The following is a 27,546-nucleotide window of genomic DNA, read 5'->3' as shown; positions in this document are numbered from 1 at the left end:
AACCAATCTAGGGTTCTGGCGGGGCTGTTCTACCGGGGAAACTTCCCTCCCGGAGGGGGAAATCATCGCCATCGTCGTCACCAACGCTCCTCTCATCGGGAGAGGGAAATCTCCATCAACATCTTCATCAGCACCATCTCATCTCAAAACCCTAGTTTATCTCTTGTATCCAATTCTTGTCTCCAAGTTCGGGATTGGTGCTAGTAGGTTGCTAGTAGTGTTAATTACTCCTTGTAGTTGATGCTAGTTGGTTTAATTGGTGGAAGATCATATGTTCAGATCCTATATGCACATTGTGACGCCCCCATTTCGATCGTACACTAATCATACACGCAAACATGTACGATCAAGATCAGGGACTCACGGGAAGATATCACAACACAACTTTACAAATAAAATAAGTCATACAAGCATCATATTACAAGCCAGGGGCCTCGAAGGCTCGAATACAAGAGCTCGATCATAGACGAGTTAGCGAAAGCAACAATATCTGAGTACAGACATAAGTTAAACAAGTTTGCCTTAAGAAGGCTAGCACACACTGGGATACAAATCGAAAGAGGTGCAGGCCTCCTGCCTGGGATCCTCCTAAACTACTCCTGGTCGTCGTCAGCGGGCTACACGTAGTAGTAGGCACCTCCCGACTAGTAGTAGTCATCATCGACAGTGGCGTCTGGCTCTTGGGCTCCATCGTCTGGTCGCAACAATCGAGTATAGGAAGGGGGAAAAAGGGGGAGCAAAGCAACCGTGAGTACTCATCCAAAGTACTCGCAAGCAAGGAGCTACACTACATATGTATGCATTGGTATCAAATGGAATAAGGGTATCATATGTGGACTGAACTGCAGAAAGCCGGAATAAGAGGGGGATAGCTAATCCTGTCGAGGACTACGCTTCTGGCCACCTCCATCTTGCAGCATGGAGAAGAGGGTAGATGGTAAGCTCACCAAGTAGCATCGCATAGCATAAACCTAACCGATGATCCTCCCCTCGTCGCCCTGTGAGAGAGCGACCACCGGTTGTATCTGGCACTTGGAAGGGTGTGTTTTATTAAGTATCCCGTTCTAGTTGTCATAAGATCAAGGTACAACTCCAAGTCGTCCTGTTACCGAAGATCACGGCTATTCGAATAGATTAACTTCCCTGCAGGGGTGCACCACATAACCCAACATGCTCGATCCCATTTGGCCGGACACACTTTCCTGGGTCATGCCCGGCCTCGGAAGATCAACATGTCGCGGCCCTACCTAGGCACAACAGAGAGGTCAGCACGCCGGTCTAAATCCTATGGCGCAGGGGTCTGGGCCCATCGCCCATTGCACACCTGCACGTTGCGAGGGCGGTCTGAAGCAGAACTAGCCCCCTTAATACAAGAGCAGGCTTACGTTCCAATCCGGCGTGCGCCGCTCAGTCGCTGACGTCACGAAGGCTTCGGCTTATACCACGACGTCGAGTGCCCATAACTGTCCCCGCGTAGATGGTTAGTGCGTATAGGCCAGTAGCCAGACTCAGATCAAATACCAAGATCTCATTGAACGTGTTAAGTATCCGCGAACGCCGACCAGGGCCAGGCCCACCTCTCTCCTAGATGGTCTCAACCTGCCCTGTCGCTCCGCCACAAAGTAACAGTAGAGGGCCGTCGGGAACCCAGGCCCACCTCTACCGGGATGGAGCCACCTGCCCCTTCAGCCCCCAACTTCGAACAGCACCACAGGTAATATAACAGTGTAAAGTATATAGTATATGCCCGTGATCACCTCTTGAAGTGATCACGGCCCAGTAGTATAGCATGGCAGATGGACAAGAGTGTAGGGCCACTGATGGAACACTAGCATCCTATACTAAGCAGTAGGATAGCAGGTAAAGGTAACAACATTAGTAGCAAGGACAGGCTATGCAACATGATAGGATTAATGGAAAGCAGTAACATGTTACACTACTCTAATGCAAGCAGTAGAGAGTATAGTAGGCGATATCTGGTGATCAGGGGGTGGGGCTTGCCTGGTTGCTCTGGCAAGAGTGAGGGGTCATCAACATCGTAGTCGTACTGGGGGTCTCCGGCAGTCTCGGGGTCTACCGGAAAGAAGTAACGGAGGGGGAACACAATAAATAACAGAGCAATCAATGTAACAAAAAGCAAGATGCGGCATTACATTGTGCTAGGGGTGACCTGACGCGGTACGAGGTGATACCGATGAAGGGGGGAAACATCCGGGAAAATATCCCTGGTGTTTCGCGTTTTCGGACAGATGAACCGGAGGGGGAAAGTTGCGTGTTCGCTATGCTAGGGATGCGTGGCGGACGAACGGGATGCGTAACCGAATTCGTCTCGTCGTTCTGAGCAACTTTCATGTACAAAGTTTTTCCATCCGAGCTACGGTTTATTTTACATTAATTTTTAAAGTTTTAATTCATTTTCTAAAATTATCAAATTATTTTAATTCGAAATAAATGTGAATTGCTAGGTGCACCCAGCTCTGGGTACACATAAGTGTACCAGAGGGGCTGACATGTGGGTCCAAGGGGTCCCAGTTGACCAGTCAAACTTTGATTGGTCAACAGGGGGTGGGCCCCCGTTGTCATACACTGTTTAACTAACCTAATAGATTAAAAAGACTAATTAGGTTATTAGGTTAACTAACACAGGTTAATTAAGTTAATCATTTAGTTAATTAATTAATTAACTATTTTTATTATTAATTATTACTTTTTTTTCATTTTCGTTCTGGGCGTGGGCCCCGTTTGTCATAGGCCCAGGGGGAGGTTGCGAGCGCCAGGCGAAATGGGCACCGGGCGCCGCGGGTGTGGCCCGAGCGGGCGCACGCTCAGGGGTGGGCGTACCCGGCCGGGCGCCGGAGCAGAGGAGGCCGGAGGCCACGGCGCCGTCCAGGCGGTCGGAGTGGCGCAGCGAAACAGCCTGAGCTGCATTCAGCATATTGACCTTGGCGTGCTTGGGATTGTGCTTCACCACAGCTGTACTTGCCGATCTGACAGGAGGAGGAGGAGGAAGACGCCTCTGGTTGGTACACTTGTTGGCATAGTGACCCTTCTGTTGGCACTTGTTGCACGTGACCTCTGAAAGCGGACGGTGATACGGAGCACTCGATCTTGGAGCTTGAGACGAAGACTTGTTCTGAAAGCCTGGGTTGGGTGGGTGGGAGAAACCACTGCCACCTTTGCTCTTCTGCTGATACGGCTGACGGAACGGAGGAGGAGGAAGCCAATACTTCTGCTGCTTGACCACTTGAGTAGAGGAAGAAGGAGTAACATCTCTGGCACGCTTCCTGGAAGCATCACATCTCATCTGAGCAGCCTCTTGCTTCAGTGCCATGTTGTAGAACTCATCGTATCTCAACGGCTCAAAGAGGACAAGAGCGAGCTGAATTTCCTCATGAAGACCACCCCTGAACTGATAGATCATGCTCTTCTCATCAGGAACATCCTACTTGGCAAAACGGGCGAGCTTCTGGAACAACTTGTTGTAGTCATAGACAGACAAAGAGCCTTGCTTCAGATTGCGGAATTCCTGACGCTTACTCTCAACCACACTTTGAGGGATGTGATGAGCGCGGAAATCTTGACGGAAATCGTCCCAAGTGATCAGACGTCCACCTCTGGAATCCTTGTACTGCTGGAACCACTCTGCAGCCTAATCTTTGAGCTGGAAAGAAGCGAACTTGACGAAATCTTCAGGCCTGACGTTGCTACATTCAAAATGCTTGCCCAGATCCACTAGCCAATCGTCAGCATCGGTAGCCTCAACACAACCGCTGAACGTCTTTGGGCCATTTGCGAGGAACTGGTTCAGAGTAGCAAAGTGGTGCTGATTATGGCCTTGATTCCCTTGACTGCCTTGATTGCGCTCTTGAAGGATTTGCATGATCAACTGTGTATTTGCATTAGTAGCGGCCATCACAGCTTGCCATGCTTCCGGAGGAGGCGGAGGTGGAGGCGGATCAGGATTCGGAGTCGTGCGTGTTGGAGGAGCCATCCTGAAGAGGTTGACCACCATTAGCACATAGGTAGACAACAATATAGAAGCTGAATCCAACGGAATGAAAATTGCAACATATAGTCTTCACATCCGAACAAAATGAACGAATGCATTCCTCTTGAAATGGTCACATATCCATAAATTGAGAAGCCACGTAGAATTAAGGAAGAGAAATAATTCAACAAGGTACGGATCAAGAACGAATAATCGGTAAGAAATCCCAATCTCAAACCAATATCCGTGGAAGAAGAACTAGAGCTACTGGAATTCCCACCTATGAAACTCCCGAACCTTTCCGATTATGCAATCAGGTGTTGGGGATACAGGGGAAGCACAATATCTCACCCAAACTAACAAATCCTACATCCAGCTGTATCCATCCTTTAACACATAACCAGGAAAACTTCGGAAACCATCTACCTCAACCTTCGAAAAGCATCCGTTATACAAGTTATGGCGATACTCCCGAACTCCCGCCCCAGTACTGGGTGGCGTCGAGGTTATCTCACCAACGAACTGCATAAAAGAGATTTTCGATGTCGGCGAACATATCTCAAGTATACCAGAATTGCAACGATAAAATTGTGACGACAACACCTCGGAGCTCAACTCCCCGGGACACTGCCACAACCCCTAAAGACAGGAGGCACCAAGAACAATGTTCTCGTCACAAAACCATCGGAACAAAACCAAGATACTCGCGTGAACCTAAATTTTTTTTAGTGAAATTTGAGAAGAGAAGAGTCAAAACTCTACGCCAGGATGCCTTACCAGAGCGATGAGGAGACTGGGAAGTAAAAAGAATTCCTAAGCTCTCCGATATATAATTCCTAAGGACTCAAAACATTTTTCTAGACACAACTCGGCTGCTAAAAACGATCAAGCAATGGGGCTCCTAAGGTCGGGGAAGGCTCTGATTACCAACCTGTAACGCCCTCGATGCGGCTATAGCTCCCACGTGTCGAGGCACGACTTAGAGGCATAACCGCATTGAAAGCAATGTCGCAAGTCAGGCAATCATTACAACATCCCATGTAATATATAATAAAAGGGGGAGATAACATAGTTGGCTTACACTCGCCACGTCACATCAGAGTACATAAATAACATCCATCAAACAAACACTCATGGCCCGACTACGGCGCCAAAATAGAAAAGAACCCAACATGCGACAAGGTCCTGAATCGATAACCCCAACTAGGCACCACTACTGATCATCCGGAAAAGATACGTAGTATCGCTGAGAGTCCTCGTCGAACTCCCACCTGAGCTCGTAATCGTCAACTGGAGCAGAATCACCTGGACCTGCATCTGGAGTTGTAGTATCTGTGAGCCACAGGGACTCAGCAATCTCACACCCACGCGATCAAGACTATTTAAGCTCATAGGAATGGATAAGGCAAATATAAGTGGAGCTGCAGCAAGCGACTAGCATATGTGGTGGCTAACTTATACGCAAAAGAGAGCGAGAAGAGAAGGCGAAGCACGAGCGAGAAGCTAAAGGAACATCCTGCGCAAGCATAACTCCAACACCGTGTCCACTTCCCGGACTCCGCCGAGAAGGGGCCATCACGGTAACACACACGGTTGATTCATTTTAATTAAGTTTAGTTCAAGTCATCTACAACCGGACATTAACAAATTCCCATCCGCCCATAACCGCGGGCACGGCTTTCGAAAGATCAATCCCTGCAGGGGGGTCCCAACTTAGCCCATAACAAGCTCTCACGGTCAACGAAGGAATAGACCTCCACCCAAGACACACCGATCAGACTCGGTATCTCGGTACAACAAGATGATTCGACAGGTTAAAACAAGTCCAGCAACACCGCCCGAATGTGCCGACAAATCCCGATAGGAGCTGCACATATCTCTTTCTCAGGGCACGCTCGGATAGGTCAAGCTACGAGTAAAACCAAACCTCAAGTTTCCCCGAGGTGGCCCCGCAGGCTGCCTGGTTCGGACCAACACTCAGAGGAGCACTGGCCCGGGGGGGGGGGGGTTAAAATAAGATGACCCTCGGGCTCCGGAAACCCAAGGGAAAAGAGGCTAGGTGGCAAATGGTAAAACCAATGTTGGGCATTGCTGGAAAAGCTTTAATCAAGGCGAACTATCAAGGGGTTCCCATTATAGCCCAACCGCGTAAGGGACGCACAATCCGGGAACATAACACCGATATGACGGGAACTAGGGCGGCAAGAGTGGAACAAAACACTAGGCGAGAGGCCGAGCCTTCCACCCTTTACCAAGTATATAGATGCATTAAGATAACATAGCCATATAATGATATCCCAACAAGAAAATAAATGTTCCAACAAGGAACGGCTCCAGTCTTCACCTGCAACTAACAACGCTATAAGAAGGGCTGAGCAAAGCGGTAACATAGCCAATCAACGGTTTGCTAGGACAATGGTGGGTTAGAGGATCAACATGGCAATTGGGAGGCTGACAAGCAAAAGGTAGGCATCGTAGCAGTGGCAAGCAAAAGAGCGAGCAAACTAGCATAGCAAAGATAGTAGTGATTTCGAGGGTATGATCATCTTGCCTGCACAGTTGTCAGAGTTGACTGGATCCTCACAAGCAAACTCAATGGGCTCCTCAGTAGCGAACTCGTCTCCCGGCTCTACCCACAAGACAAACAAGCAACAAGGATACCATCAACCACGGGCAAGACCAAGCAATATGATGAAATGACGATATGCTATGCGGGATGCAAAATGCAAGATATGGCAGGAAATGCATGAACCTGGCATCAACTTATAAAACCAAGTGTGCCACTGGATAGAGGGGATGAAATCGCTTGAAAACGATATAAAGATCATAGGAATCGGAGCTAAGGTTTAGAAATGGCAAGCGTTTTAAGATATGACACCGGTATGCGATTTGCAGCAAGTAGGCATCTAAATACAACGAAATGAACATGCTACAGCCACCAAACATGAAAACAAAATACATGGCAGTGCTGTACACAAGATGGTTGACAAAACACTAGCACTGAGCCATAGGCAAATTCATCCATTAAGAGGTTCAAACAAGCATGGTTAAAACGCAAATGCAAAACAGATTCCAGACTTAGTGAAATTAACACTAGTCTGAAATTTCAGATCACGATGCTCTCTTCGGAGCAGCAAAACAACATGATACAAAACCTGAACATGAAAAGTAAGAACATGGCATGGAGCTACTCAACAAGCTTAATAAAACCCCAAAAGTGACCTGGGGCAAAAAGGGTTCACAAAATACTCTACCGAGCTCACGAACATAGCTCGAACACAATCAGTTTTCAGACTTAGTGAAAACTGAGACACGCTGAAATATAACTCACGAAGGCATGTAAACGAGCTCGATGCACTCACTACGTTGCAAGTCATGGCAAGGAAAGCATATAACCAGCAAGAAGGCACAATGTGCTAGCTACACATGGCAAGAACAAAGGCATAGCATGCATGGAACACTAACGGTAGCATCGGCAAAATCGCAAACAAGTTGACGATCTGCCCAGATTAACAACGAAGCAAAAGTTGAGCTCGATTGAGTCAACCTAGAGCACTCCACATATGCCAACAAAGACATGGATGGATAGAGCATAACATAAATATCAAAACTCCCTTACTGATCATCCTCAAAAGAGGCACGGATCACTAGGGAACAAGCTGGACATATAGCATCATGAACTAAAATATCCCAGACTTAGTGAAAATCACTAAGTCCCTGAAATCTGCAATCTCAGGTACCTCTCTTCGCAAGCTTGCACAAGACAACACACACATCCTAAAAATGCGTGGGTGGTACCTCTGGAAAGAAGACAAAATGCTTAACAATTCATCCCAAAGGGGCACAGGCATATCATGCACGAATTAAACATGACAAAAATGACAAAAGTGCATGATGAACTAACGGATCTGCAATTTAACTCACGAAGCCTCCTTCTGACAGCATTTTGGATATCAAGATGACCTAAAATGCAAATGATGCAATGGAATGAAATGATGTACATGTCGAGGCGAAGATTTTGATATATCATACGCCCAAAACGGAGCTACGGTTGCAAAGTTACGGGACCTCGAACAGAGCAACATGGATCAATATTTGCAGGACTTAGCAAAAAAAATCGGGGTTAGGGTTTACTGTTCACGCGACCGGATCCAGATCGGGATCGCGGCGCGGAAGCCGAGGCGGCGCCGGCGGCGGAGCTCGAGCTCGCCGGAGGAGCTCGTCGCCAGAGCCGGTGGAGGAGGGGAGACCGGCGAGGCGGCGGGGAGAGGCCGGGGCGACGCCGGGGGAGGCCGGTGGCGGCGCCCGGCGGCAGTGGACGCGGCCCGTGCCCGGCGAGGGCAGCGGCGGCCGGCGCCGATGCTCCCGGGCGGCGAGGGAGCCGCGAGCGGCGGCGCGGAGGCGGCGGCGGCCGGCCGCGGGGAAGAGGCGGCGAGGAGACGCGAGGGCGGCGGCGGGGCGACACCGGCTTGGAGGGCCCCGCGTGGGCCTGCGGGCCGGCGGCCGCGGCGATGTGGTCCTGCCACGTGGCGCGACCCGGCTGGCTGAGGCGGGCGGTGGCGGACGTTGTCCGGCCGGGGCGGACACGTCCGTCGGCGCGGATCTGGCGGGGATGATTTTTTTAGGGTTTCGGGGAGAGGGAGAGATCCGAAAACGGAGGGGTGTATAAATAGGCATAGAGGGAGCTAGGAGAGTCCAAATGAGGTGCGGTTTTCGCCCACACGATCGTGATCGAACGCTCTAGGACATGGAGCAGAGTTTGGTGGGTTTTGGGCCAAATTTGGGGGGTTTTGGGCTGCAACACACACGAGGCCTTTTCGGTCCCTCGGTTAACCGTTGGAGTATCAAACGAAGTCCAAATGACCCGAAACTTGACAGGCGGTCTACCGGTAGTAAACCAAGGCCGCTTGGCAAGTCTCGGTCTAATCCGGAAATGTTTAATCCCCACACACGAAAGAAAGCTAGAAATGACCACCGGAGGAGAACGAAGCGCCGGAATGCAAAACGGACAACGGGGAAAATGATCGAATGCATGAGATGAACATGTATGCAAATGCAATGCACGTGATGACATGGTATGAGGTGCATGAAAACGAAAACAACACACGGAGACAAGGACCCGAACCCGAGAAATAAATATAACTTGACACCGGAAACGGCAAGAGTTGGAGTACAAATGGGGAAAGTTACATCTGGGGCGTTACAGAGCGCCAGGCGAAATGGGCACCGGGCGCCGCGGGTGTGGCCCGAGCGGGCGCACGCTCAGGGGCGGGCGTACCTGGCCGGGCGCCGGAGCAGAGGAGGCCGGAGGCCACGGCGCCGTCCAGGCGGTCGGAGTGGCGCAGCGAAACAGCGGCGAGGACGAGCGGTGGAGGTGGTGATGGCGCCTGGAGATGGCGCCACAGTGGAGGGGCACGCGAGTGAGGCGGCGATAGGCAGCAGTGGGGCGCGGCACCGGCGAAACATATGCGGGCGACGCAAGCGGTGGCGAACAGGGGCCGCGGGCGGGGCCGGCGAGGTGCCTGCAGGGGGCGGTGGTGAGCGCGTTCGGCTGCGGCGGCGGGGCGATGCGGCGGCAGGCACGAGAATGTCGTGGGAAGCAGCGGCAGCGGCGCAGCAGGGCGCACGCGGGGAAGGGCGCGGCCCGAGCGAGCGCGGCGAGGGGGGGACACCGGCGTGGACCGCCACCGGTGAACGAGCAGCAGTGGGCAGCGGCGAAGGCAGGCGCCAGCGCGGGCGAGCAGAGAGGGGGGTCCACGGGCGCTGGCCGGCAGCAACGGATGGCGGGGTGCGCGTTGCGCGACACATGGGGGTTTCGGGCGCGCGCGAGGGAAAAAGGAGAGGACGGGGCCTCACCGGCATGGCCGTAGGGTCAAGGGCAGCGGGCTCGGGGTGGCCGATGGGGTAGCAAGACGGCGAGGCAGCAGGGCAATGGTGGTGATGCTCTGGTGAGGAGACGAGGACGACGAAGCTGCGGGGCGGAGACGGCGGGGTTGGGGAGCGCCGGGGCGCGGTCCAGGTCCAGGCGCATGCAGGGGGGGAAGCAGATGGCGGGGCGGCGTGGGATTTGGCTCCTCTTCCCCGATCCAGATGGGGGAAGGGGAGAGAGGCGTGGGAGAGAACGAGGGGAGTGGGGAGTGGGGTTCGTGTGGTCGGGCTAGGGTTTCCCAGGGGGTTATGGAGAGTGGGGTGGGGCGCGACTGGGCCGGCCGGTGGTGGCCTGGTGGCTAGCTGGGCCACGGCCCAGCATGGGGGGGGGGTTTGTTTCCTTTTCTTTTAATTTTGTTTTATTTTTAGCTACTTTTTTGCTATTTCTATTAAAGGCAAATGATTTTTGGTTCAACAAGGTACTCTACACATAAATACTATGTATTGCTATGAGCTAGCACGACAAGTTCCATGTTATTTTGAAATGTGCAAATATTTATTGAAATTCAAAACGATCAATTAAAAGTTGTTGGTCCAATTTTAATAGTTTAAGGGCATTTTAATTTCTCATAAAATGTTGGTTTCTTTCAGGAAAATTGTTAGTGAATTTTGGCAACCCAACGGACATTTTTGTTTTACCTTTTGAATAGATAAAAATTTGACTCTTTTCAATTTGAATTTGAACTCGGTTTGGATCCAAGTGAGGTTTAGAAATTTAATTGCGATGACATGTCACCATTAGTGTGTGGTTACTGTAGCTTAACTACCAGGGTGTTACAAATCTCCTCCACTACAAGAAATCTCGTCCCGAGATTTAAGAGGGGGAGTAAGGGGAAAGTTCTGGTTACGAAGTTCTAACGAGTGTTCTCGGTATTAGTTGCTCTTCTCGAAGAGGTTGATCCATTACGTTGATGTCTTCATTTCTCTGCTTTAGGTCATCATGATGAAGTCATCATCCTTTCTTCGGGAATGCCATCGTGCTTACGAAAGAATAAAAGGGTGGGCATTCTGGGAGAACGGACCTCAGCAAGGTTGACTATTGGGTCGACAACATTGAGGAAGGTGGCCGAAAGTAACTCTCGAATCGAAACTTAAGAATCGAGAGCAAAGTAAGGAGGTAACCCGAGAAGTTTCGAGCGGGCAGGCAATCGTTCGATGCCTGTTATAGGGCGTGAAAGGGTCAAAGCAATGGGAATAAGTATTGTGTCCGATATCAGACCTGAAGGTGGCTCGTGAATTACATACGAGGCCACGCGGGAGGAACCTTGGAAACAGGGGGTGTACATGAGAGTCAGGTTTCGATCCTATGGAACTGTGGGTTATGGGCCCACCATGTGGGTTAAAAGTAGGAAGGGCGACGACGTCTTGCATGATACTGTAAGCAAGGCATGTCAGAGCATAGCATGTTAGAGGGTAGCCTGTTGATTATGTCGGCAACAACGTCGGTACCAAGGGCGAGGGACGAAGAGAACCATTTTCCTGCTCGTTGAAACAAGGCGGACCAATAGGCAAAGTAGAGATCTCAGGTAGGGGGTCCCGAACTGTGCGTCTAGGCCGGATGGTAACAGGAGGCAAGGGACACGAAGTTTTACCCAGGTTCGGGCCCTCTTGATGGAGATAAAACCCTACGTCCTGCTTGATTAATATTGATGATATGGGTAGTACAAGAGTAGATCTACCACGAGATCGGAGAGGCTAAACCCTAGAAGCTAGCCTATGGTATGATTGTTGTTCTGTATGTTGTCCTACGGACTAAAACCATCCGGTTTATATAGGCACCGGAGAGGGTTAGGGTTACACAAAGTCGGTTACAATGGTAGGAGATCTATATATCCGTATCGCCAAGCTTGCCTTCCACGCCAAGGAAAGTCCCTTCCGGACACGGGACGAAGTCTTCAATCTTGTATCTTCATAGTCCAGGAGTCCGGCTAAAGGTATAGTCCGGCCATCCGGACACCCCCTAATCCAGGACTCCCTCAGTAGCCCCTGAACCAGGCTTCAATGACGATGAGTCCGGCGCGCAGATTGTCTTCGACATTGCAAGGCGGGTTCCTCCTCCAAGTACTTCATTGAAGATTTTGAACACAAAGATAGTGTTCGGCTCTGCAAAATAAGTTTCCACATATTGCCATAGAGAGAATAATATTTACACAAATCTAATCTGCTGACATATTTCGTAGCGTGACACACCACGGCCAAGCCTTTATCCGAATCGTTTTATTATCCCACCTCAGCGTGTCATGCGAGGCGGTTTCCTTGGCACGTCTCGTCGAAGTAGAGATCATGTCCCCTTATTCCGAGATTCTCATCAATACGGGCGTGGGTAACCCAACCGTGCCATTGATTACGGCGCTTGGAGATTAGCGAGTTTTACCAGGCTGGTGGGGACACGCAGTTGCGTCCACCCATATAAGGGGATAAGGATCCACCTTTTCACCTACACCTTCTTCCTCCTTTGCCTATCCATTTTCGTGCACTCGAGCTCCAGCGCCCAAGTCCGCACTCCCCACCTCAACCTTCTCCAGCCATGTCCAGAGCGGGAGGCAAGTGGATGGCCTCCTCCGTCACGGAGGGACACATCAAAAAACTTAGGAAGGCCGGATACTTGTCTAACGACATCGTGTACCGGCTTCCCGAAGAGGGGCAGCTCCTCCCCACCCCAAGGCCCCATGAGAGGGTAGTATTCCTTCCCCACTTCCTCCGCGGACTGGGCTTTCCTATCCATCCATTCGTCCGGGGACTCATGTTCTACTACGGCCTGGATTTCGATGATCTGGCCCCGAACTTTATCCTCAACATCTCGGCATTTATCATCGTGTGCGAGGCTTTCCTCTGCATCCACCCCCATTTCGGCCTATGGCTCAAGACTTTCAATGTCAAGCCGAAGGTGGTGCGCGGCAACCAGGCGGAGTGCGGAGGCGCCATGGTGGGCAAGATGCCCAACGTCTTATGGCTCGAGGGCTCCTATGTGGAGACCCTGAAGGGGTGGCAATCGGGGTGGTTTTACATCACCGAGCCGCGCGACCCTGAGTGGGTCGCAGCCCCCGAGTTTCGGTCCGGACCCCCAACGCGGCTCACGTCCTGGAAAGAGATGGGCCTGTCGTGGGGCAGCAAAGGAGAGGTGACTGGACTTCAAACATGCATCCAAACCCTGGTGGACAAGCAGCTCAAGCTTGTGAATGTAGTCCAGGTTATGCTCATCCGCCGGATCCTCCCGTGTCAACAACGGGCCTTCAATCTGTGGGAGTTCAACCCGGTGCAGCACCGAACTCTGAGCAGGCTCTTCGACACGATGTACGAAGATGCCTGGAAGGTGCTTTTCAAGGGCGCCGAGGCTCCCGCATCCGCTACCGAGGATCGCGGATTCAGCGCGCAGCGTCACGCTAGCGCAGTAAGTTGTTTGTACCTTTTACAGGGGATTAGTTTTTCATAGTTTAACTCTATGTGGGATCTAAGCTCCCTTACCTTTGATAGGTTTGGCAGGCGAAGTCCGGACAGATCAACTGTCCATCTCCTTTGCCCGAAGACCCAGCTGATGCCTGCTTGGCGAAGCTGCTAGTTCCGGCACCCCATGTGGTGCCGGAGAAGAAGGCCACGAAGAAGGCCATGGGGACTCGAAAAAGTTCCCGGCGCCAGGAGGTGTCGGGTTCATCATCCGACGGCTCCAAGGCGCATTCCTCCCGTGAAGACGAGGAGGAGGAAGAAGAGACCTCTCGCCCTCCAGCGGGGGGAGAGAAGAAAAGGAAGGCCGCCCTCACTGGGGAGGCCGAAGGGTCTAAGAAGGGGAAAACCCTTCCTCCGGACTACTCCACCAACGCTGATGACAGCGGAGAGGAGTGGCCGCTCAGGGCCAAGCCCCTGGCGAAATCATAAGTATCCAGATACCAGAGTAATTCATAGTATTCCTTTATTGCACAACTTTCCCTTATGTCGAATATGATTATGCAGCCCACCCAAAGATCGGCTCGACGCATCGTCGAGCGGTTCACTCGACTCGTCGGATGTGAACTCGCTTCCGGCGGCTACCTCCCCCCGCCCTACGAACGACGCTGAAGTGTTGTCCCAACATGTTCCAAGCCAGGAGGAGGTAGTCTTGGAGGTGCCGCAAGGCGACCTCCCGGACTCCAGGAGTAAAGGGGATAAAACCCCCCAGGGCTCCAAGTCCGGCTCTAGGCCGGACACCGCTCCGGAACCTTCAAAGGTTCCAGAGTCCGGTGAGGGACCTCCTTCCAAGAGGAGCAAGCCCACCGTGCCGGTGACCCCCGTCCAACCAGAGGCGTCGGACAATCTATTGGAGGTGCTCAAAGGCGCCTCCATCGACGAGGAGCACTGCACCATTATGAGTGCGGTGGTCCAGAAGGTTCAGTCCGCCAAGAGCGGACTGACTGAAGCTTGTACTAGCCTTTTAACAGGCTTTGAAGTAAGTAAAGAATGTGTAAATAATATTACCGCATAGACAATAGCCCCTGATGCTTTGTTTGGCGTTCGGGAAGAAAAGCTAAATAGAGGATCAAATAAAATTCGCAGGAGTCTAACAAAAAGGAGTCAATATGCGTATGCAGGTTTCTTTGCTGGCGTCCGCCGCACTGACTGCGGAAGTGGACACGCTAAAGCAGAACCTCGAGCAGTCCGAGCAAGAGCTCGGGCGTGCCAAGAAGCAGCTCGAGGACAATGAAGGTAAGAAATACCTTCTTTAAATATATATAAAAAAGGTGCATTTGCAAAAAATGACAGGATTATCGTGGCTATTGTAGGGGCCACGTCTGAGGTGGCAACCCTCAAGCAAGCGCTGCTCGAGGCCGAGAAGAGGGCGGCCACGGAGCGCACCGAGCGGGAGAAGTATGAGGCCCAGGTTGGCAAGGTGCGGCAAGAGCTCCAGGCTCTCATGAAAAAACATGAGAGTTTGGAGCTTGACTCAAAGACGCGAGCGTCCGAGCTCGCGGTGGCTATTGAAAATGCCAAGTCTGCCAAGGCCGAATCCCAGAAGACCCTCCAGGAGTTGGATGCGGTGAAAAAGATAGCGGCGGGTAAGGCATTCTTTATGCAAAGCAAACACATAAACGTGAGTTACTTGTTACTTACCCGAATCCGGAGCTCTCCAGGAGCGTTCGCAGATCTTCCCCGTAGCGTGTCCGATGCCGCCGCATTCTATCGAGCCGAGGAGGGCAGCTCGACAGAGAAGGTGTTCTGGTCTCAGTATGCTGAGGCCGGACACCCCGTGCCCCTGAGCGACCAGCTGAAGCAACTGGTCGAGCTCCACAAGGCGGCCGAACAGGCCATGAAGGGCCTCATAGTTCGGCTGTGGCCTGGAGAGGCTCTGCCTGGGAGCTATTTCGGGCTGGTGCGGCGGCTGGTGGGGGCCTGTCCAAGGCTCGAAGTCATCAAGCGCTCCGTCTGCATTGAAGGTGCCCGTAGGGCCCTTGCCCGTGCTAAGGTGCACTGGGGCAAGCTGGATGCTGAGAAGCTTGTGAAGGACGGGCCACCGCCGGGGAAAGAGCATCGCAAGCCCGAGAATTATTATAAGGATGTTCTGAAGGGTGCCTGCCTTATGGCGGATGAATGTTCCAGGGATGTAATTTTTGAGTAAAACTCGCTCGTTTTGTCCTGTGCGCTGAAAACTTGTTCATATGCGCTAAGCAATGCTGTTGGAATTTAAAATATTACCTTCTGTGCGGCTGTTTATCAATTCTGAGAGATGGCGAGTCGTCGGCTTCTGCCCCCGTGCCGCTAGTGCTGGGGTGTTCGGGGATAAACCTGAGCGCTCTTTTTCCCATGTTTGGGTCCTTCGAGGGAGGCGCTCAGCACAACGAACAAGGCAATCGGACTATAATGCGTGAACACTCTCACTTAGCCATAGAATTCTATAATTTTAAATTTCGGCGAAGCCCCTGGTATTCGGAAGACCGAGTTCGGGGCGCTATCCACGCCTTGGCCGGACAGAGCCGACTCCTCGCTCTAAGCGGCATAAGTCTTTAGGGACTCGAAAAACCTCTCGAACAGCGACCAGCTCTCGCTTCATCATGACAGTCAGTTTTAGCTTTCTCTACTGAGGTGCTCGACCCAGCTCAACTGGGGCACAATCGCAGTAGTTCTCCTAGTGCTACCTTAGCCGACATAGCGGAACGTAAGGCACCAAAACATAGGAGCCGGGCAAACCCAACTATTGACCCAAGACATGATTCGGAGCCGATGCATATAATGCTATAAGTTCGGGGTGCCGCACTTGTTAAAGTGTTCGGACTTCTCACACCATATTGAGGGGTACTAAAGCCCCTGGCGTATTTTGGCCGTACCAAAGTGTACGGGTGCAACATGTCGTTAAGGAACATATATTTGTAAAAAAAGAGTAATGCAAAAATAGACAAAAGCTATGCATTGTTTATTAAAAAGGGCTGCGATCAAAGCAGAACGATACAAATAATGCGATAAGCAAAAGGTTGGACTATTTAACATGTCCGTTCCAGGGGCAGGCTGCGGAATGGTATGCGAAACAGGTATACTGCTCGTGATAGAGACCACCTGGGAGTTCCGTAATGCGGCATGGCTTGTCTGCTTCCCTGGTTCTTGCATCGTTTGTGCGGCAATTGAACTGCCGAACAGGCCTTCCGAAGAATGGAGTCCTGAAAGTAAGAGAAAATTAAAAAATCGGCAGCCCCTGGTGCGGTTTAAGCCGTGTTTCGGGCGTGCCGTGATGGTGCCCCTCCCCCTGTACCCATGGTATTTCTAGAGCGTAGTTATGTACGCGAAGCACTGGCGTCGCATTTTTGCGAGGGCTGGGGTTGGGGCCGCATTGCTACGCCTGCTCGGAACGTGCCAGGCGGTCTTGTTGTAGGTTACTCCGGGCGCGCTTGACGGTGTCCGGACGTTTAATGGCCGGACTGGAGAACTGCCTGGAGAGGCTGCTTTGTACTTCCGCTGCGAGGGCCGCCGTGTGCTCCTCCGTTCGGAGGGAGCGTTCGGTGTTTCCATTGACCGTAATTACTCCTCGAGGGCCTGGCATCTTGAGCTTAAGGTATGCGTAGTGAGGTACCGCGTTGAACTTGGCGAATGCGGTTCGCCCGAGCAGTGCGTGATAGCCACTGCGGAATGGGACTATGTCGAAGATTAACTCCTCGCTTCAGAAATTATTCGGAGATCTGAAGACCACTTCAAGTGTGACTGAGCCTGTACAGTTGACCTCTACACCTGGTATTACGCCTTTAATAGTCGTTTTGGTGGGCTTAATCCTCAAGGGATCTATGCCCATTTTCCGCACTGTATCCTGGTAAAGCAGGTTCAGGCTGCTGCCGCCGTCCATAAGGACTCTAGTGAGATGAAATCCGTCAATAATTGGGTCTAGAACCAATGCGGAAAATCTGCCATGATGGGTGCTAGTGGGATGGTCCCTTCGATCAAAGGTGATCGGGCAGGAGGACCATGGGTTGAACTTTGGGGCGACTGGCTCTACCGTGTATACGTCCCTTAACACGCGCTTCCGCTCCCTCTTGGGGATGTGGGTTGCGTATATCATGTTCACCGTCCGCACTTGTGGGGGAAAACCCTTCTGTCCATTGTTGTTCGGCGGCCGGGGCTCTTCATCATCATCGCTATGCAGCCCCTTGTCGGTATTTTCGGCGTTTAACTTGCCTGCCTATTTGAACACCCAACAATCCCTGTTGGTGTGATTGGCCGGCTTTTCGGGGGTGCCATGTATCTGGCACAAGCGTTCGAGTATTCGGTCCAAACTGGATGGGCCCCTAGGATTTCTTTTGAATGCCTTTTTCCGCTGACCGGATTTATAGCCTCTGAATCCGGCATTAACTGCCGTATCCTCAGCATTGTCGCCGTTAATGCGGCGCTTCTGCTTGTTGCGACGCGACCTGCCACTACTGTCCCTGGTATCCGAATTACCAGGGTTCTTGGTCATATTGTTGCTACGAGCAAGCCAGCTTTCTTCTCCCGCGCAAAAGCGGGTCATGAGTGTCGTGAGTGCTGCCATAGATTTCGGCTTTTCCTGTCCAAGGTGCCGGGCAAGCCACTCGTCACGGATATTGTGCTTGAAGGCTGCTAGGGCCTCTGCGTCCGGACAGTCGACTATTTGATTTTTCTTTGTTAGGAACCGTGTCCAGAATTGCCTGGCCGATTCCTCTGGCTGCTGAATTACGTGGCTTAGGTCATCGGCGTCTGGTGGTCGCACATAAGTGCCCTGGAAATTGTCGAGGAATGCGGCTTCCAGGTCCTCCCAACAACTAATTGATCCTGCTGGCAAGCTGTTAAGCCAATGCCGAGCTGGTCCTTTAAGCTTGAGTGGGAGGTATTTGATGGCATGGAGATCATCGCCGCGGGCCATGTGGATATGAAGGAGATAATCCTCGATCCATACCGCAGGATCTGTTGTGCCATCATATGATTCGATGTTTACGGGTTTGAAACCCTCGGGGATTTGATGATCCATTACTTCGTCTGTGAAGCATAGTGGGTGTGCGGCGCCTCTGTACTGGGCTATATCACGACGTAGCTCCAATGAGCTTTGTCTACTGTGTTCGGCCCTACCGGATTTGTGTCCGGCGTGACGGTTACCGTCTCGAGTTGTGGGGCGCCCGCGTGATCCGTAGATCGATCTTGTTTGCCTTGCCTTGTCCTCTAACATATCTCGCAGGTCAGGCGCATTTTCCCGTGCCTTGGTACGGGGTGCTGCTTGAGTGGAGGGCTGAGAGGCCTCTCTGTCGCGGCCACGAGGTGGCCGGTCGGCCGTATCAAGTGCTGGTGATGTAGGTTTAAGTGCTTCCTCCTCTAATCGGGGTAGCAACCTGCGCTTTGGGTAGCTCTTGGAGGGGCATTCGAGTTTATGCTCTTCGGCCGCAAGGACTTTAGTCCATCTGTCGACTAGCAAATCTTGATCAGCTCTAAGCTGTTGTTGTTTTTTCTTGAGGCTTCTTGCCATGGCCATAAGCCTGCGTTGAAAACGCTCTTGCTCGACGGGATCCTCTGGCACGACGAATTCATCGTCGTCGAGGCTTGCCTCGTCTTTAGAGGGAGGCATATAATTATCGTCCTCGACCTCTCTGTCCGCCGCTCTCTCTTGAGGGCTGGCTTCTCCATCCTCCTGTTCTTGCTGGAGGGGGTTTTCTTCAGCACTCTCCGGAGTATTATTATCTCCCGTGCTGGAATCACCGTATTTGCTTTGGCGGGATTTTGAGCGGCGCCGCTGACGCCGGCGCTTAGGCTGTTTCTTGGAGGGGTCATCCTCCGCTGTTCCATCGCTATCTCCTTCTTTTGGGGTGTCCACCATGTATATGTCATATGACGAGGTGGCTTTCCAGGGCCCAATAGGCGCTGGTTCTTCATCGTCTCCTTCATCGGCGTCCATATCATCGATGTTTTCGGAGTCAAAGTTGAGCATGTCAGTTAAATCGTCGACAGTGGCTACAAAGTGGGTGGTGGGTGGGCTTTGAATTTCTTCATCGTCCGTATCCCAACCTTGCTAACCGTAGTCCGGCCAGGGCTCTCCTGATAAAGAGAGAGACTTTAGTGTCTTCAGAATATCGCCGAAAGGCGAGTGCTGAAAGATGTCCGCGGCAGTAAACTCCATGATCGGCGCCCAATCGGATTCGATCGGCAGGGGCACGGAAGGTTCAGAGTCCAGAGAGGAGTCCGGCTCCTTGGAGTCACAAGTCTCGCGGAGTGCGGGGCTGGTGTTCGGCTCGATCGCCGTTGGGATCGCAGCCCCCGAGGCGGCGTCCAACCGCCCATCCTTGATCGGCGCAGTTGGCTCCGAATTAAGGGTCGAAGCCGATGCGGGTGCGGCCTCCAGGGCACTGTTCGGCGGCGGAGCTAGATCATGCTCGTCATGACAGTGCGGCGCGCTCGGCAGTGGCTCGAATCCGTCGAAGATCAAGTCCCCGCGGGTGTCAGCCGTGTAGTTTAAACTTCCAAATCTGACCTGACGGCCAGGGGCATAGCTTTCGATCTGCTCCAGATGGCCAAGTGAATTGGCCCGCAGTGCGAAGCCGCCAAAGATGAAGATCTGTCCGGGAAGGAAGGTCTCACCCTGGACTGCATCGCTATTGATGATCGTAGGAACCATCAAGCCTAACAGCGATGACACAGAGGAACTCTCAATGAAAGCAGCAATTTCGGTGTCAAAACCGGCGGATCTCGGGTAGGGGGTCCCGAACTGTGCGTCTAGGCCGGATGGTAACATGAGGCAAGGGACACGAAGTTTTACCCAGGTTCAGGCCCTCTTGATGGAGGTAAAACCCTACGTCCTGCTTGATTAATATTGATGATATGGGTAGTACAAGAGTAGATCTACCACGAGATCGGAGAGGCTAAACCCTAGAAGCTAGCCTATGGTATGATTGTTGTTCTGTATGTTGTCCTACGGACTAAAACCATCCGGTTTATATAGGCACCGGAGAGGGTTAGGGTTACACAAAGTTGGTTACAATGGTAGGAGATCTATATATCCGTATCGCCAAGCTTGCCTTCCACGCCAAGGAAAGTCCCTTCCGGACACGGGACGAAGTCTTCAATCTTGTATCTTCATAGTCCAGGAGTCCGGCTGAAGGTATAGTCCGGCCATCCGGACACCCCCTAATCCAGGACTCCCTCAACGGGTATGGCACAAACTCGAAACCAAGCTTGTGGTTTAAGGAGAAATGATATGATGAGGAAAATCGATGTAAGCTTCGCTCATCATCGAAAATTGTGCTCCGGGAAGAAGGACCAGGTAGCACAGTTAAGAGCAGCACGTTAAGGATATAACCGATCAAGCTAGGAATGACTTGAAGGATTATTTAAACTCGTAAGCAATGAAAATTATTTAGGGTTATTGAATTGGAGTGCGGACTCGATTCACTATTCGGTGTTCTCGGTTGACGACAACCCAGAACCTAGGAACAATTGGATCCGGTGAGTAATAATAGTTGATGAAGAACCCATAAGAAGTTATGATGTCTCATGATATCTCGAGATACCAGGGGGCAATACTCGGCGACAGATCAAAGTAGAGGTTGGACTGGGGTATTGCTCTGTAGAAGACAAGTGCTTAAACTTGCACGCGAAATGGTATTTAAAGGGGAACATGGTCGGAACCACGATTGCAGAAGGCCAGATCCCGGATATAAGATGAACTTATACCAAAGGAATAATTTAATTTAAGAGAAGCTTTAATGATAAGATCTAGCAAAAGCTTCACAGTGATGGCTCTGGCATTGGAGGCTAGGGCATGATGGCATGAGGAACTTGTACACTCTTGAGAAGAAGAAGCATGTCGTAGGCATCGAGGGCGTCAAGTTCAAGAAGGATCATCTATGTGGTGCCTACGAAGATGGAAAGATGACTAGGGCCAAGCATCCCTCGAAGACAATCATGATGACGACTCGTCCTTTCGAGCTGCGTCACATGGACTTATTTGGCCCTACTCATTACTCTACCCTTACTACCACTGCTTGCCTCTATTGTTCTTCATTGTTGATGATTACTCAAGATATACATGGGTGCACATAATCCTCTATAAGAATGAAGTGCAGGATATCTTCAAACGGTTCGCCAATCGTGCCATGACCAGCTATGTTATCAAGATCAAGCACATCAGAAGTGATAACGACACATAATTCAAGAACACTGACCTCGACACTTATCTTGATACATTGGGCATCACACATGAGTTCTCAGCTCCATATACACCTCAGCAAAATGGCATCATGGAGCGCAAGAACAGAACCCTCATTGAGATGGCACGGACGATGTTTGATGAGTACAAGACACCAAGGAAGTTCTGGCCTGAAGCCATTGATACTGCATGCCACATCATCAACCGTGTTTATCTTCACAAGCTTATAAAGAAGACATCCTATGAGCTCCTAACTAGTAAGAAGCCAAACGCCAGTTACTTCAGAGTATTTGGTGCTAGGTGCTGGATCAAGGATCCACATCACACCTTAAAATTTGCACCGAAAGCACATGAAGGTTTTATGCTTGGCTATAGAAAGGATTCACACTCCTACAGAGTCTTCAACCTCTTTCACTATAAAGTGGTTGAAACTGTGGATGTGCGGTTCGATGAGACTAATGGCTCGCAAAGAGAGCACCTGCCAAATGTGCTAGATGAAGCCCCACCAAGTGAATCCATTAAGCTTATGGGTACTGGAGAAATCATACCTTTAGAGGCACAGGCTGAAGAAGAAATCATCATTTCTGCACCTAATCAACCTGAAGACACTGCTCATCCTGAAGTCAATGCGGAAGATGAAGACAATGATCAGCAGGAGCAAAATCTTCATCCAGTTCATCCTCATGTTGCAAAAGAAGTACAAATTGAGAAGATAATCCATAGCATCAATGCACCTGGTCCACTCACTCGTTCAAGAGCTACACAACTAGCAAATTTCTATGGGCGCTTTGCATTTGTCTCTATATCCGAACCCAATAAAGTTGATGAAGCCTTCATGGAACCTGAATGGATTCAAGCTATGCAAGAAGATCTTCAACAGTTCAAGCTGAACAATGTTTGGGAACTAGTAAAGCATCCTGATCCTCGCAAGCACAATATCATAGGCACCAAATGGATCTATCACAACAAACAATATGAGCATGGTCAAGTCGTCAGAAACAAGGCTCATCTCGTTGCTCAAGGTTACACTCAAGTTGAAGGGATTGACTTCAATGAAACATTTGCTTCGGTGGCTAGGCTTGAAGCCATTCACATATTGCTAGCCTATGGCAACCATCACAACATCCTTCTGTACCAAATGGATGTAAAGAGTGCCTTTCTCAATGGAAAAATTGAAGAAGAAGTGTATGTTGCACAACCACCTGGTTTTGAAGACCCAAAGCATCCTGACATGGTATACAAGCTCAACAAGGCATTGTATGGCCTCAAACAAGCCCCTCGTGCTTGGTATGACACACTCAAATACTTCCTGAAGAGCAAATGCTTCAAACCTGGTTCCCTGGATCCCACACTCTTCATGAAGACATATGATGGTGAACTGTTTGTGTGCCAAATCTATGTGGATGACATTATCTACGGCTGCACTGACAAGAGATACAGTGAGGAGTTCGGGCATATGATGCAAGAGCAATATCAGATGTCTATGATGGGTGATCTAAAATTCTTCTTCGGTCTTCAAATCCATCAGCAGAGCAATGGCATGTTCATATCACAAGAGAAATACCTCAAAGATTTCCTGAAAAAGTTTAGAATGCAAGGCTACAAAGGGTACACGACGACAATGCCAACCAAAAGTCATCTGGGCTCGGACGACAATGGTAAAGAGTTCGATCAAAAGGTATACCGCTCCATGATTGGTTCTTTACTCTATTTATGTGCATTTAGGCCAGATATAATGCTTAGCGTTTGCATGCGTGCCCGATTTCAAGCAGCACCAAAGGAATCGCATTACTTAGCTGTGAAGCGAATTCTTCGATATTTGGCTTACACCCCAACACTAGGATTATGGTATCCAAAGGGCTCAAAGTTTGATCTAGTTGGATTCTCAGATGCTAATTATGCCGGTGCGAAGGTTGATCGCAAGTTCACATCAGGCACATGTCACTTTCTTGGACGATCTCTTGTCTATTGGTCTTCAAAGAAGCAGAACTATGTATCTCTCTCCACTGCTGAATCCGAATACATTGCTGCTGGATCTTGTTGCGCTCAGCTTCTATGGATGAAGCAAACTCTCAAGGACTATGGTGTCCACCTGAAGCATGTGCCACTCTACTGTGATAATGAAAGCGCCATCAAGATTTCCAACAACCCAGTTCAATACTCAAAGACAAAGCACATTCAGATCCGTCATCACTTTCTCAGAGATCATGTCATGCAAAGAGCCGGGGTTCCACCTTCGTAGAACCGTCAAACTGTACTTGGAACTGGAATCGAATTTGTGAAGAGCCGATGTCGCCATCAAGAACCAGTAGGAGGAGTTAGTCGCCACAAAATACAGTCAAACCCAAGGGTGGTGCCAAACGAGTCTTCACGAAATAACCGACAGGAGGGAGTTGGTTGGCCTGAAGACACGTCAAATCCAAGGGTGGTGCCAAACGAGTCTTCACAAAAAACCGATAGGAGGGAGTTGGTCGCCACGAAGAACTGTCAATTTTAAGGGTGGTGCTGAACGAGTCTTCACGAAAGAACTGATAGGAGGGAGTTGGTCGCGACGAGGTACCGTCAAATTCAAGGGTGGTGCCGAACGAGTCTTCATGAAAGAACCGATAGGAGGGAGTTGGTTGCCACGAAGAACCGTACCACCCAAGGGTGGTGCTGAACAAGTCTTCACGAAAGAACCGATAGGAGGGAGTTGGTCGCCACGAAGAACCGTCCAACCCAAGGGTGGTGCCGAACGAGCTTCACGAAAGAACCGATAGGAGGGAGTTGGTTGCCACGAAGTACCGTCTAATTCAAGGGTGGTGCCGAACGAGTCTTCACGAAAGAACTGATAAGAGGGAGTCGGTCGCCACGAAGGACCGTCCAACCCAAGGGTGGTGGCGAAGGAGTCTTCATGAAAGAACCGATGGGGGGAGTTGGTTGCCCCGAAGAACCATCAATTCCAAGGGTGGTGCCAAACAAGTCTTCACAAAAGAATTGACATGAGGGAGTTGGTCGCCACGAAGTACCGTCAAGTCCAGGGGTGATGCTGAATGAGTCTTCATCAAAGAACTGATAAGAGGGAGTTTCTCGCACAACTACACATCGATTATTTCTTTTTCATATTCAATTTTGAGATTGCTGGTAGTATATTTGCGTGTAGAAGCACAAAACGAATTGAGATGCGTGTACGTGCATATGAGGAATTGCATTAAACTATCCATCCTCTTGCACTTAAAAAAATTCGTCCTATTGTACATGTATGACACTGATACAGTACATGCATCGAAGGTTCTGACACTCCTGTACGTGGGCTACATATACATAAGGAAAATCATGTATAAAACCAAACCATAAACATACACTGTACACAACTCGATAGTCTTTTATCGCACGTAGTCCTACATTACAATTAGAGGCTATAGGCATGGGGTGGGAGCGCTAGCTAGCGGTGTCTGACAGTGTGAAACACCACATAAGAACGAGTCTGCCCGGTTCCATGCATGGTGGTTGCAGGCTCTATCGATAGCTATGTATGGAACCGTCGCGTTAATGGACTGAACCTATGTTGTGTCTCTGACTGGTGTCACATGCGAAAGAACGGGGTCGTAACGTTTTGTCGTACATAGTGGAACCTGCGGAAGTACTTTTGTTAATGCAAGGAACTTGAAATAGACATGCTCAAGCAGAAAAGAACAAAGGGATGCCAGGCAAGGCCCACGAAATGCAGCCTTTTGTCAGCCCACCAAATATAAAGTGGACAGTACCAGGCCTGCCTCCACCTCCAATAATTCAACAAATGGGTTAGATTTAGAACATGACCACACAACCAGTTCGAATCACGAGGCATTGCCTACGGTTCTGATAGCTATTTCCCTAGCAAGCTATGGTAGAAAATCCCTCTCCTATATGCGTGTTGTGTCCTCTACAGCATTCACTTACAGCTATGTCTTTATACTTGAATTTTGATGTGATCGGGCCCTAACCCCTTATGTGCTTCTTCCTCAAATTCTATCTGTCTAAGTCATATGCATCCTGTTGAAACCTGTCAAATGTCTTCACCGAGTCCTTGTCAGCAAAAGACACAGAGACACACATTTAAGTCTGTTTTAATGCTATATCCCTTTTGCCTGAATATCGGAGAAGCCGGAATGACCACTCGACAATCCAGGCATGCGTGGGAACATGGAACAACTTCCAATAAGTTGCATGCAGGCCACGTGTCCTTCAGATGTGAACCGCCAGGGGCACCTGTGTAATTTCGTTATGCAGTCCCCTTCCTTATAAATACACACACCGCGCGGTCATCATCTCTTCTTCCACCTCGCCACCTCGCTCAAACCCTAGCGCCTCTGCTAGCTCGCGTCGACGCCGGAGACGAAGCGCTTAGCTGACGCAACTTCTTCGATGCTGTCCCCACGCTGGCCGTGGACCTCGTCCTCTCAGCCGCCGTAGGTGTCTTCCGCTGCCAAGTTAGGGCGCGGGAGATTGAACTGCTCGGCTTCCAACTCTGCCTCATCTAGCAGTTCGTCAACGGTAATTAAATCTCACTTTTTTGCTATATTTTTGATTCGTCAAATCCATTCACTCCAACCAAAAGTGGTTTCTATACTTCCAAATCTGGATCTGTCTTTATCTGCATCTCATATCATGCTAATGATATTTACTTATGCTTCATAACTAGTTAGATTCCTCACTTGCACTTATTCATGGATTCGTACAAATCTGGAACCAACTCTCTTCAATAAGTGAATGTCTTCGCTCTATGAGGTCAATGTCTTCAAACTGATTTATCTTCAAAATCTTCTGAGAATGCATATGAGCTCTTCCCCTTCCCTCGCACCTCTAATGTTGTCACAGGTACATGTCCGTGGGAGAAACCCTTGGTTCTCATAGTCTGCATTCATTTGTAGAGTTCTTACAACATCATATTCATTCCCCTAAAGCCAGTTCTTGTCTGACCAGTAGACGGAAGCCTTTCACTGTTCTGAAGCCAATTAGTCTAATTATCATGGCCACAGAGAAATCAGCAAGGAAAGGTGGGAGGCAGCGCAGAGGAAACACAGCTCTAGATCTGCCTACGGATCTATATGAAATGTACAAAACTGATCCTGAGGAAAACTACAATCAATGCAAGACCTGAATCCAATGGATTCGAAGATATTGGGCAGAACAGTGGTTCAAGTACAACTTCATCACTGCCGAGTATGCTGAGCAGAACACCATCAAGCACCCGTGGGGTGACATAGTGTACAAGAATCTGCAGCCAAAATTGAAGCCTGAAACTATCGCCCAAGGCTTCTACCCATGCATGGTCCGTGGACCGAAGCCTGAGAATGCCGACCCATCATCTATGTTATGGTGTTGCGAAGACAATATCTTCAAGCGCAACTATTAGTTTGCCAAAGAGTCAGCTGCCAAGAACAAAAGGGATTTTGGACTCAACTTCAACCCTGGTCCGTCTGCTCCAAGGCAGGATGGCACTCGCGATGCAATCCGAATGTCATCGGCCCCTTCACTAGCTTTGATGGGCTCCTCTCCCACATTGCTGCTCAGAGGGCCGCAGTGGAGCAATCAGCTGATGAGGCAGACTCCGAAGATGCGCCAGCTTCACCGAAGCAGAAGTAAAAGAAGTCAAAAGCTTTGAAGCCATCTGCCACACCAAAAGCTTCAACTATGAAGCCGTTGAAGACTGCACCTCCTGAACCCAGTGTGCAGTCTGAAGATTTGTCATGTGTCTCGAAGAAGACCAAGAAGACCAAGAAGATTTTTTGGCATGAACTGACTCATGCTGCCGTTCTGTGCAACGAGGAAGACACCATTGATCTGTCTAGTGATGAAGATCTTGGTGATGAAGCACTTGAGATGCTGATCAAGATCAAGCAAGAGGCAGAGATCTTCAATGATTTGCCCCTCTTTGACATTGACATTTTGAACAATTTCATTGATGAATGGTTTGATGACCAGAGTATCAGTATTGATGACCTTCAGTTGCCTGTGGGCATAAGCAACACGTTTCACGGAGCCATTGCTAATGAATTGGCCTTGGCTCAGA

Source organism: Triticum aestivum, chromosome 7A (assembly GCF_018294505.1).
Source record: "Triticum aestivum cultivar Chinese Spring chromosome 7A, IWGSC CS RefSeq v2.1, whole genome shotgun sequence".
Classification (NCBI taxonomy): domain Eukaryota; kingdom Viridiplantae; phylum Streptophyta; class Magnoliopsida; order Poales; family Poaceae; genus Triticum; species Triticum aestivum.
The sequence above is the reverse complement of the archived record's forward strand: the minus strand, read 5'-3'. Positions refer to the sequence as shown.